Source organism: Aptenodytes patagonicus, chromosome 1 (assembly GCF_965638725.1).
Source record: "Aptenodytes patagonicus chromosome 1, bAptPat1.pri.cur, whole genome shotgun sequence".
NCBI lineage: Eukaryota > Metazoa > Chordata > Aves > Sphenisciformes > Spheniscidae > Aptenodytes > Aptenodytes patagonicus.
In genome coordinates, this window is record NC_134949.1 from 127781793 (window position 1) to 127794468 (window position 12676).

The following is a 12676-nucleotide window of genomic DNA, read 5'->3' on the forward strand; positions in this document are numbered from 1 at the left end:
CGTTTCTTCCACACAGATCCCCCGACCCTGTGTACGTACCCGAGAACTTCACTTACACCTCCCCCGGCGGCCGCCCGCCCGCTCCCAGTCCCGAGGGGCGGCGGGGCCAGGCCCGCGGACAGGGGAGGCCCCCGCACCTCCCTGCCGCGGCGGTCGTGGGACGCGCTGCCGGGTAGGCGAGAGGACACAGACCGCCGTACCTGAGGGCAGCCAGCGGGAAAGCGAGCCATGGCTCCGGTGAGCGGCCGTGCCCGAGCGAGACGGCCCTCCCTCCTCATGGAGGGGCCGGGGCAGGCGCCGCCGCCGCCGCTCCCTGAGGGGGGGGGAGCGGCGTTTCGGCCCCGGCCGAGCGGTGGGGACGCGAGGGCGCCGCACTCCCCTCCCCGGGCCGGGCGACCGCCCCACACCCGCCGGCGGGGCACACCGGCTACCCCGCCCGCCGCCAACGGCCGCCGGAGGAGCGGGGCCGCGGCGAGGGGCGCCTTGGGCGGGGGCGGCGGCGCCCCCTGGCGGCCACCCCGCAGTGCGGTGCGCAGGTGGCGGCCGGGCGCGGGGCGGGCGGCTCCGCCGCATCGCGTCGCGCCGCGGTGCGCTGCGGTGCGGTGCGGTGCGGTGAGAGCGGTCGGCGGGGGTCCCGCCGCGCTGGCCGGCGCGGGGCGGGGCCGGGCGTGAGGAGCGGCGGCCGCTGCCGCCCCCGCTATCTGACCCGACCTTCCCCATCTCCTCCTCCACCGCCCCCCGCCGGCCGGCTGTCCTGCCCCCAGCGGCCCGGGAGGAACTGAACCATCGCTGCACAGGAAGTAGCGGCTGCGGGGAGCAGCGGCGGCGACAGCTGGGGCTGCCGCACTCAATGAGCGAGGCTCCCGCAGCCGCCCGCCCCGCTCGCCCCTTCCCCGCCTCCCGAGGGCAGCGGCACCGAGCCAGCCCGCCGCCGCCGCTGGGGGGGCACCGCGGACAGCAGCAGGCGGAGGCGGGCAAGGCCGCCCGCCCCGGGGCTGGAGGCTGAGGCGGGCAGAGGCAGCTCCGGCTCTTCCCGAGGAGGCGGCGGCGGGGACTGCAGGTTGGTGCCGCTCCGCCGGCGAGGCGCGGATGCCGGGCTGCGGGGGGAAGGCGGGCGGCGGACCCTGCCCGCGCCGCGCCGCGCCGTGCCGCGCCGTGCCGTGCCGTGCCGTGCCGGCCCCCAGCGCCTCCCGCCTCGGCGCTCCCGCACGCTGCCGGGGCGGGCGGCGGCGGCTCCGCCGGGCGCCCCTCTTGAAAGGCCCCAGCGCGCCGCCCCCCGCTGCGGCGGCGACAGGAGGAGCCGGGCCGGGCCCGGCTCGGTCCGGCGGCCGCGGTGCCGGTGCCGCCGGCAGGCGCAGCTCTTTGTGCGCCGGCGGGCGGGGGGGGAGCGGCGGGGCCGGGCCCGGCCCGGCGGCGGGGGGTACCCGGCGGGATGGCGGCGGCGGCGCGGGGAAGGGCACAATGGTCCCGCCGGCGCGGCCGGGCCCCGGCTGAAATGCATCCTCCCCTCCCGGGTGAGATGGACGCCCTCCCGGGGGGTGCGGGGTGAGGAGGTGCAGGCTGGCGGCTCGCTGCTGGGAGGATGGCAGCTGGGCTCTCCACCGAGTCTGTGGGGAGGGAGGGAGGAAGGATGGTCGAAAAGTGGGAGAGCGGTTTAAAACAAACAAACAAAAAAAAAATAGAAGAAAAGCCCGTTTCCGAAAGAGCCAGGCTGTACCTGGGTGCATGGCTTGCGAGTGCAAAATGGAGAAGAGCAAACCCTATTGATCTGAGAGCGGCAACCAAATAGGATGCTGTTGTGCCTGGATTCTGTTTGGATGATGCTGATGGATTTAATAAGCTGCTAACCTAATGTGTAGGCATCTGAATCAATAAGCACATTGATGATCCCCTTATAGCTTTTAATACTCTGTATTCTAAGGGAACTTTGTGTTGAGACTGAGTGTTACCTATTTGATGCCTCGTTTGTATATTCTTCCCCTCCAATATTTTTTCCTCCTTGAATCTTCATCTCCCCTCCTTGATTAGGCAGAGAGCAGGTGTGGAATGAGAAAGGAAAGTGGCAGTTTGCAGTAATCTTGCTGCTCCTTCTTCAAAGCAATAATAATCTCATTAGCTCATCATGTTATCAAACTCATTAATTTCAAGTCCAAAATAAACTTCATGGCCTTTCCCCCTCTCCCACTCTAAGGGGAATAGGCTAGAGTCCAAGACTGCATGTTTGCCATCAGTGAATTGCTGATACGTACAAGCATGTTTGAGAGTAAAGCGGTAAGCTCTCCACTTGTCTTGGCAGTGTTTCTTTCGCGGTGACGCTCTTCACTTGAGGCTCTTTGCTTGAACTACAGGTCGTTTGGGTGAAGTTCAACATAATCACGGATAGGTATGTGTATTTTTTTTTCCCAAGCTTGATTCTACAGGCAGTAAAACCTGTACAGTTTCCATTCATATTCTTTCAAGACTGCAGCTGTGTACGAGATGACGAAGTTAAACAGAGTTGTTGTTGTAACCTGCAGTGAACATGCTTTGCTGCGGTGAGCATTGGGCTGTTACAGAGCTCCTCGTGCCCTGAGGATTTTAAACATAAATGTTCTCATCTTTCCTGTAACTTTCGCAGGAGCCTTGGCTTTTGGTCCCCTTCTGTGTACTCTAGTCTTCTTCCCCTTCATGTCTATTGTTACTGAACCTCTGCGATTAAAATTATATGAATTACATTCAATACCTTTTTTCAACCTTTTTTTAAGGGCAATCTTATGTACTCTAAGAAAAGTCTCATTATCCCTTTCTCTTTTCATTCCCACCTTAGCCTCTCTAACCCTATACACACATTTAATTGGAGAAAGCAGGATAGAGAACAGTTGGTCTCCAAATATAGCTTGAATTCAACAAGCACAGGAAAAACACCTGACCAGATTGTCTCTGCTGAGCACGATTAAAATGGCAGGACCACTTATCAAAACTTTGTACTGCAGTTTAACAGTACATTGCAGGTAGCTCAGTCGAGGGTGCGCGAGTTCTACCTGACAAGGGCTGAAATCAGAGTGGGCTTTAGCTGAGGTAATGTTGGAGAGAACTAAGGATGCTATTTTCTCTTCCCAGTGTGATTTCTTTTATCTCTGAAGAGATGCATTAACAAACAGGACAAAATTCCACTTGCAATTACAGGAAACTCTACTAGGACAAAGTGTATGTTCTTTTCCAAGCCAGAGCCAAAGCTTTCTGCCCTGTGTTAATCTTCTTACCGAATGAAACTATTGCATAGTTCTGCGCTAGCTTCACTTTTTTTTTTCTTTCTGCCTCTGTTTGCAGAAAGATGCATTGTTTTCAAATCCTAAATGGTGTTTTGTTTACTTACAAAACTATTACGGAATAATTGGATTTGAGGCTTACATTTTGTGGGGAACCGGTGTGAATAAAGTATTGCTGTTAACTGTAATGAGTTCACCTATACTAAATTTATGATAGCCATAAATTATGGTAGGCTGCTTCTACGCTTTATTCAAATACAAATTCAAATTCAAACCCAAGAAAGGTTGCATTCAATCTTGCTCCTTTGGCTTATGAGAACATAATTCCTGATAGGAATAGCCAAGATACTGACAAAGAAATGTCATTATCATATGTAATGACTAAAAATGTTCTGCTCTTTCAGTGGGTTTTTTTAGTGTTAATACCGAGTGTTGGTGCATGCGTATTAGTCTGTTTATAGGCAGTGCCTGAACAGAGAACAGGTGACTAGGCAATCGGTACCTTGAGTATTATGAGATAAAGAACAAAAGAAATGACAAAAAGCAAAGGGAACCCAAAATTTCATTGTGTATCAGACTGTTCCACCACCTTCTGGTGCTGAGCCCCTAGTAATAAGGATTCTCTGTCTACACTTGCGCTTCAGGCTGATACCAAGGAACTTTTGCTTGTGGGTAGCTCTTAATAAGTAATCGATACAATCTTTTTAAGTAAAACTCACAGAAAGGGAATGGAGAGGCATTAGAAGGTGGTATCCAAATTTCTTCTTTACCTATGATATTAACCAGCATAAAATGAGAAAAAGAAACACTAATCTCAAGGCCTCTGCCACATGCTTGATGAAGATACTCTTAGAAGTGTTACATTAAAATCAATTTGCCATCTGATACATGATCATGTCAGAATGCCAGGACTGAGTCAGCACCTAAGTTGGGGGCTGATTATTGCTAGGACACAGGCACCTACAGGTAAAATCAGGATAATCTAGGAAGTGTTTAATTTCTTGGTGTACCAAACCAATAATCTCTGCTTCCTGTTTTGGTTTATTAATTGCAGAAGTCCAAATTTCAAATGGCTAAAAAGGAAACAAACCCTTGCTGACATATTTTTTTGATGCTCCTAAAATCAGTGGATACCTATGATTTAGCTGTAAAATTTCCTTGTGCCTCTGAGTCTGGATGCGTTTAGGAGTGTGCAGGACATGACAGTGATGAGAGGCTGGGCACCTAGAGCTGTTACACACAAGTCATAGCAAAAATGAAAGAAATGCTTGTCTCTTTTGTAAAGACGAATCTATGAGCACTGCCTTTGGATCCGGTCCTTCACAACAGCAGCACCTTCTGCTGCGTCTTCATCTGTAGCTGTATAACCTTGCACGGGTTAGCATAACTGTGTGGTTTAGTAGACAGGACGTTCGTCTTGGGAAGCAGGAGGCTTGGGTTCTTATCTTTGTCCAAATGAGTATTCGGTGTTGTAAAAGGGAACCGAGAGCCACAGGGACTCTTTTTCTGTCTGTAAAGTGATGCAAAACCCAGACTGTTTTAGTAGGAGAGGGCAGTGGCCGGCTGTGCCAGGGTACCCTGATGCGTTACCAAGGACGTGGTGGGTGAAGGTCATGATACCTTCCAGGGAAAAGGCAAGGAAAGCTGTGTTGAAACGATGTACAGCTCAAACTACGAAAGGATGCTGCCCATCAAACTGATGGGCAAAGGAGCCGATCAGTCTTGCCTTTCTGTTTCATGCCTGTGTTTTATGAGGGGGTCAGTATAGTCTTGGCACCCTGAACTTTCACCTAAAGTTGTTGATCTCTACCAGACATAAACCTGGGGAAAGCTGGGACTGATGGTATGTCTCCTTGCTGTGTGCTATTGGTAAATCAGCCCAGCTGCTCATGTCGCTTTTTTGTCTTTTTTTTTTTTTTCTAATTTTATTTTTTATTCTCCTCTCTCTGCTGTTCTCAGGCATGCAACTTCCTCAATGCATTTTCTAGGGAGGGCAGGCATGTAATTTTGGGCTGCCGATTCCCCTGGGAATCGGGGAACTTGGGACTTCAGCTCTGTAAGGCTTGCTACTGCAATGCTGCATTTCTTTGTGCACCCGTAGGTGCCAGTTCCTTGGTGGAGAGCTAGGATGAAATAAAGAAGAGAAGAAGCTTTCTGTCGCATCTTGGACAGGGAATGAAAGCCGGTGTACTGACTAGTCCTACTACTGTTGTTTATCTTGCAGTAGTATCAATAACGTGGTGTTCGCTTTCCAAACAAAAGATGTGGTCTATGCCCCAAAGAGTTTAAAGATCCTTTGAAGCTTTGTGTAGTGGAAATGGTAGTTCTCTAAGCCAGATCAGTCTCTACCCTGGGTACAACCTTGTTGCCTAATTGTGATTACCGCTGTAGTTTGAGAGTGCTCAAAAAAAAAAAAAAAGCTTGTCCTTGAAGTAGGTGTCGAGCTCCCTGTGTTTTATGAGAATGAAGGGGCATATAGATTCCTTATAGAAGGAATTTTCCTTACGGAAGAGGTGGATCCGAGTGTATGGCAGAACATTTAGAATCCAGTATCTCCTCCGTATTTGTGTATTCATTGAAAAAAACCTATTTAAACCCTTTACAATGTTTCTGCATCAGTGTTAAGAGCTCTTTAATGGTCAGGCGTAAGTGGTACGACATTGGCCTTTCAGTGTGTAGCACCACTTCTCCATGCAGACAGACTTTCTCATTGGCTGTAAAGGAAATGGGATTTCAGTGAAATTTTTAGTTGCCTTTTTTTTTCCCCCTGTTGTTGTTCTTGTGCGTTAGCATTACTTAGGTAATTATAGTGTGTTTGTTAGGAGCCCTGACAGCCTAAACTGAGTTCTTTGTCAAAAATGCAATGTTTCCCTTAATTAAGAAAGACTAGAAACAGCACCTGAATCTATTAATTAAATAGTCAAGGTTGATATCTATTTAGAATATATTAACGAGCAAACCAAAATACATTTCTGACTAAAGTGTTGCCCAGAGTAAATGAGCTTCTGTGAGGCTTTTTTGTGAGAAAAATAATATATTGGTGCTGCAACTGTCACACATGCACAGTCGTGCAAAATTCATGTGAGATCTTTCCAAATTCTATGGTACTTAGAACAATAGCCACTCTTTCTTCTTCAAAGCTCTTCAGAGATGTTAAATAATCCTTGTGACAACCCTATGAAGTGAGTATTGTAGTAATTTTTTATGGATGGCAAAACAATTAATCGACATTGTCTCCAGCTGTACTGCAAAAGTGGGATTTTCAAAGTGCCTGTGGCTTCGCCCACCGCTAAAACTTGTGGTTGTGTGAGCGAGGGGTGGGTGAGAGTGTCTTTCTGCCTCTTCTAGCTGTAGCTGTGCCGATGAAAACATTTTGCAGAAGCAGTGGTCATCGGCATGCAGGTGCATACATCAGGCTGGACCCTATGCATCCTCATAAAGGCTGAATTTAGCTTGTTCTAAATTATTCTGCCCGTGTTACTGGCATCACTTCTTGGAGGAGAGGTGTGCAGAGCTGTTGGCTGTGCTGGTGTCTGTAAAGTTTGTCCACGTGTGAAAGTTGGGTTGCTCAGACTGACTTCAGAGCACAAGTTTGCTCATTTGTGGGATGAGGTCCTGGTCGGACTTTTCCCACTGGGCTTTTGCCAGGCTGGGCTTGCTCAGGGTTACGAGTTGCCTTGAGGTTGGGCTCCTAACTCCCTTTGATCAGAAAAGGCTGCAGACCCAGCTGTTTCCTCCACTACATGAACAGTGGCAGTATCTGCAAGCTGAAGGAGGTCTGGATAACCGGGATGTAAGTTCCTGTTTGGGTCAGACCAGCATCGCAGCTTTTCTGCGCAGCCTGGCTTTGGTTGCTGAGATATGTGTGTCTCTTCTCCACCAGCTCTGCCTGCTGCCCTTCCAGGAGTTATAAATGCCACAGCAGATGGCTTGGGGAGGCAGTGTCTGTAATTACTGTTGCAAGATTTGCCTAAGCTTGACTCTGTACAAAGAACGCTCTTTTTCCCTGGAGATTCAAAGTTGTCGGTACTTCAAATGCAGATTTGGTCTTTTCAGGGGAACAGGATGGTGGAAATGTGTGCATTATGTGCTGGTTCAAAAACAGCCTGTCTCTCCTCTTAACATAATTCATGTGATGGTTTAATGTTATCAGTTTTCAGCCCTCTCCCGCTGGGTCAGCTTTCAGGTTCCTGGTAGTGATATAGACTAGACTGCTTATGGACCCAAATTTTGATAACAGCTGACACGCCGTTAAATAACACAGCTATAATCAGCTTATTTGATAAAGGTAGGTTTTTAAACCCATTACCCTGACTGGTAGCCTTCCATCAGGTTTCAGTGTGAACGTTGTTCCTCCTCCCAGCTGAGCAGAGATGCGCGGCTATACAGTTGACGCATGCATCTTTAATGCCTAATGCAAGCGTTCAATCTCCCAGTTGCAGTTGTGATTGATTGATCCAGTGTTATGCTGCACAGTGTGTACTTTTCTGTGGGCTCCCTTGCTGCAAATGCTTTCCTGCAGTCTCAGGCTCCCTACCAGCGTGTCCGAGCTGAACTTCTCCTCTCGCATCCGTCTGGTGCCTGTGGCCCTTGGGTTAGTAACCATATAGCCAGCCTCTGCTTTAAGTTTGAGTTGTGAGAGGGCTGAAACCAAAGGGAAAGTAAGTTTTTAATTTCTTGAGGTCAGTAAAGATGCTGTGACCCAAATCACCCAGGCCCACTGAGCAGTGTTGTTTTTCCTTCTGGTGGTCATGGCAGAGGGTGATGCCTCTGGTTCCTCAGATAGCTTCCTGGGGTACCTCACGGTACAGAGGGTTGGAGTCCCTCTCTTCCTAGGGAGCATGAGGCTCTCGTCTCTACTTCAAGGATTTTTTTTTTTTAAATTCATTTTGCCTGTAAAGTACCTTTGGCTAAAATTATAAGCAGCAGTGGGAATTTGGGCCAGATTCCAGATCCTTACTGATTTCCTCCCCCCTCCCCCATGTTTCCAGTGCAATATCCTCATCACTGGGATCATGGGGTTGAGGTGGTTCTTGGTATTTTGTGTTTTGAGTTTTTTTATCTCCTGGTCAACCCGTGGCAGGGGGACAGTGCTATGCCCTTTAGCAGTCTCTTCTCATAACTAACTCTTCTGAAACTTGTAAATGTTTTTCACGTTGAATTTGTGTGTGGTATTGCTCTTATCTGTAGAGAGGACAACTGTTTGAAAATATGTTTCATATATAGCTAGCACTGCGGCAAGGGTGTTTACATGATCTCTCTTAAGAATTGAGATGGCTTAATCTGAAATATTATGTACTTTGAGTAATTCAGTTTGCTTTTTGTTGTCTCAGGTTGAATTGTTTTTGACGGAGGAAACTGAACTGGCTAGCTTAACTCTCCAGTTGCGTTTTTCCCCAAAGTCTCTGTGACGGTACGAGACCTATCGCTGCCAAATGCTGCTGGATTCCTTTCAAGCTTTCCTGCCCAAATACTCATCAGAAAACACTCAACGAGCCCCCTCCCTCTGCCCGCTCTGAAGGGACTGGGTTTGCATTCATTTTCTAACAACCTTACAGCAGCATGTCTTAAGCTGAACTCCGAAGGCAGCAGCACTACTTCTAGCTTGAGAAGTGACTTGGCTGCAAATCGCTAGACACTGGGAGGTTAGGCAGCTGGGAGGTTAGGCAGCAGCAGTGTTGCAGTATGCTTGCCCTGGTCCTCTGTTCTTCCCTGAGCATCATTTGCTGGCTACTGCCAGGGACATGTCATGAGATGGGGTGGACCTTGGCTCTGACCTGCTACAGACGTCCTTGTTTGCTGCCTGGGTCCTGCTCAGCCCTAGAAAGGGCATTCAGCCTTGCATTTGAAATGAAAACTTCGGTTAAAAATGGCATTGCTTCAGCTTGCTTGTTGCAGCTGTAGCCGTGGCTGTGAATTGAGGACCATAACTTAATTCATGGGAAAGGTTTTTGGAGCATATAGTGTTAGAATGAAGATGTGTCCGTTAAACATGTATGTATGCTATTAGACGTATACTGCTAGCAAGCTCTCCCGGGTGCAGCTGTGCCTATACCAAAGCCCTCTTGACGGTACTTTTCTTTTTTTAATTTGTAAGCTTTTGCTAGCAACTTACCAATAAGGAAATAGGCTTTACTGGCTGAAAAGTTTCATTTTAGTCTATGTACTATAGGTTTTTTATGGTATACTCCAGTACACTGCTGGAGTAGTATATTGGCTTTTCAGTAGCAATATCATGCTGGAGAAAGAGAGCTGACCGAAGTAGTGTTGATATTAAAGGGAATTTCATGTAGTAGCTTGGAAAGCAGGCTTTGTAGCTTTCCAGGATCCAAAGGTATCATTAGTTTTACTGGGGAAAAAAAAAGTTTCCTTGTTTTGCTGTTTACCTGATGAACTGGCATTCACAGCATCATCTTGGTTATATTTCATAGTAAAAACCAAATAGTGTTCATCATCACTGAAATAACAGGACCTGCTGTATGCAACCCACTATGAGCCTTACCTCATTCAGGTAATGTGCCGGTACCTTTCTCTACAGCAAAAGAAAGTGGTATAATATTTTTCTTTCTTCTTCTTTTGCATTGGGTTTTTTTCTGTCAATTTTTTAATGTCCTAAACCTTAAACTTTTTCTACAAATGCAGTGATCTCAGCATTTGTCAAGCATCCATATTGTAGGTCTGGTTTGAAGGTTGAACCTTTGGTTTTCTTTCAAAGCATTACGGGTGGAAAGGCAGTACTTTACATCCATCTGCACTAATTCTTCTGACACCAATTCAAAAGCTGTCTTGATGGATCCCAAAGGAAGCTATGAACTACCGGGAAGGGTTATCTATGGATAACTTGGCTTGCTGGGCCTAAGAAAGGCAGAGGATGTGTTTTTGTATGACAGAAACAGGCAGAAGCTTTACCACACTTGGTGTTGCGTTTGAAATTAGCACTGGTTGCCCTTCATACCCGCTGCCGCTGCAAAGGAAGGCGCATCCATTGAGGACATGATTGGGTTTATAATGGCAGAGTGAAGACTTATTTTTCAGTGAAGGAACATCCAAATAGAATGTGGGTTTCAGATTGGTTTAACGAGTATTTCCTTAGTTGATTTATTTTAATAAAACTTTGCCTAGATGGCTGTTTTAATTGAATATTTAAGCAAGTTGAAAGAAGGCATTTTACTGTTTCTCTTTAATTTGTGCTGATACATGGTTTAGCATAATTATTTATTAATGTCCTTTTTAAAAGTAGGGTGCCCTCATCCTCTTGACCCTCCTCCTTCAAGAAAAAGTAGATTTAATTTGTTTGGAGAGACGTGTCTACTGTATCACTGCTCTTGACAAGGAGGCGTGTGGGAGGGGTGGGCTTGGTGAAAAAGTTGCTGGCTTTTAAAGTGATGGTTTCAGGCCAAAAAGCTTTAAGAATGGTCTGAAGCGCACTGTGGCATTTTTAAGCTCCCTTTCTGAACCTCATGAATTCAGTTCTAAATATGAACCTTGCAGCATTACGCAGATGCTTTGGTTTTACTGGGTGACCTAAAATAGCCAACTTACAGCTTTCCTTTTTTTTTTTTTGCCCCCCCCGCCCCCCTCCTCCTTCCCCCCCCCCCCCCAGCTCCTCCAGCAGGCCTGACCTTTTGTTGTTGATTGGCATTAACTTTCCTGAGATCTGGGTCCCTAAAGATGCAATAGCCATATTCTTGTGTGTTCAGGTTTCTGCCTGATCCAGCGTGGGGAGTAGTGGAATAGTGGAGTACTCCTGGGTGGGAGCATTTTGTCATGGGGCAGATAAAACTGGCTGCTTACCTCCTATCTAGTGGGCTCCTTGCTCCTCCCCAGCGCAACAGGAATATCAACACTGAAAAAAGGTTGTCAGCATCTTTTCTAGTGGGATTACAGTTTAGTCTGGAAGGCAGGACTCTGTTTGCTGGTACTCTTAATCCCTCTCTTTGAACAAGATCAACCACAACAGCCTCAATTTTTGGTGATGTCATTGCCTACATTCATTTGTGCCTCTGTACTTACGCTGGATTCTCTTCTTTAATGCTATTCATTAACATAGCTAGGTTGGCAAAACATCTAAGGGGAAAGAAAGCCCTAGGCTTGCCTGTATTGCTACCAAATACCTGTTTTCATAATAACCAAAAATGTAGTGCTTCCACTTAGCAGTTTGCAAACTTGAATGTGAGTCAGTCTTAGGTGGTTGCAAAAAAAAAACAAAACAAAACAAAACACACCAACCCCAAACCCCTTCCCTTCTCTCTGACCCCAAAAGAAAAAAGCAAGCACACTAGATGGGGATGCATGCACACTAGATGGGGATGCATACACACTCCTGCAAAATGGTTCTACTCGGTGTGAGCTGGACTATGGCATGCAACCAAAAGCATCACCTTTTAAGAAACACCTTTACCTGTGGACAAAGCTATAAGAAAAATTGAGTGAAAAAATTCACAGGGACGTCTAGAAGACATTACCAAAAGGAAGGTTTACAGAGTGAAGGTTGTTCTATGTAGAGAACACCTGAAAGCCTGCTGCAAGAGGAGAAGGGAGTGAACTGCTCTCTGTGCCTGCTGTAGAGAGGACAAGAAGTTATGGATTTAAGATGCAGAAGGGAGAGCTGGAAAGCTGTGGAAAAAGCTTTCCGTTGCCAAACGGGAGTTGTGAAATCTCTGTTGCTGGGAAGAACTCAAAAAGAAAAGATCCTGGCAGATGCCTGTGGGAAGGGTTGGGGTTTGGTGCTCCTGCACTGGGAGCCAGAGTGCTGGGTCCCTGGTGGGAAATTCACCTTTAGAAGATGTGGGCAAGGGGCAGGGAGGAGCCAAAGAACATAAGTTCTGGCCATCCCTGCTCATCCCTCATGTTGTCCTGCAAAAAACGGGTGGGAAGAGATTGGGGGGCAAGAAATTAGTGTTCATGATGAAGAAGAGAAGTTAAAGGTGATGAAGCAGCTTAACTGTCAAAGGTTGGGGATAGCTGGGTTAGGTGACCTCCTGAAATCCCCTTCAGCTGCACACACTGCAATTTTATTTTGGTAGAGACTCACGATCCAAGCCCGCTCTGCTCTAGGAGTGTTGCGTGCTGCAAATTCCAGCACAGGGCAATGCTGATCAATCTGTGCATCAGACTGAATGACCCTGGGAAAGGGTATTGGTATTTTTAGCTTTTCTGACAAGGGGTCCTTTTAATTAGTGGCTGCTTCATATCTTCCTCTTTAAGTGTGTGAAAACAATTCACTTGCGGTCCATGTTTGTTCCATGCAGAAGGTGGAGCAAAGCCTTGAGGAGGTTGACCTTACAGATCAGCCTCAAAACTGGAGCCTGAACCCAGCTACTGCAAAGACCGTGGTGCCCCTTTCCTCTGGTTTGCTATTTTTCAGCCATTCAGCTCTCAGTGAATTTCTGTGACACAGAATTAATTCCTGACGACCAGCCAAAGTA

At 47.8% G+C, this 12676-nt stretch overlaps 1 protein-coding gene across 7 annotated transcripts in view; it reads left to right on the forward strand.

Annotated features, from left to right (window-relative positions):
- The first annotated feature begins 207 nt into the window (after positions 1-207).
- Positions 208-12676, forward strand: part of AGPAT3 (1-acylglycerol-3-phosphate O-acyltransferase 3) — a 108018-nt gene continuing 95549 nt past the window's right edge. For 4 of the 7 annotated variants that reach the window (XM_076354885.1, XM_076354877.1, XM_076354861.1 and 1 more), the window contains exon 1: positions 823-1060. The gene's annotated coding sequence lies outside the window, so the exon portion shown is untranslated. Of the gene's footprint in view, positions 238-822; positions 1061-1495; positions 1515-2362; positions 2384-12676 lie in introns of those variants that run through there. The other 3 variants (XM_076354907.1, XM_076354870.1, XM_076354908.1) reach the window with 3 other exon arrangements.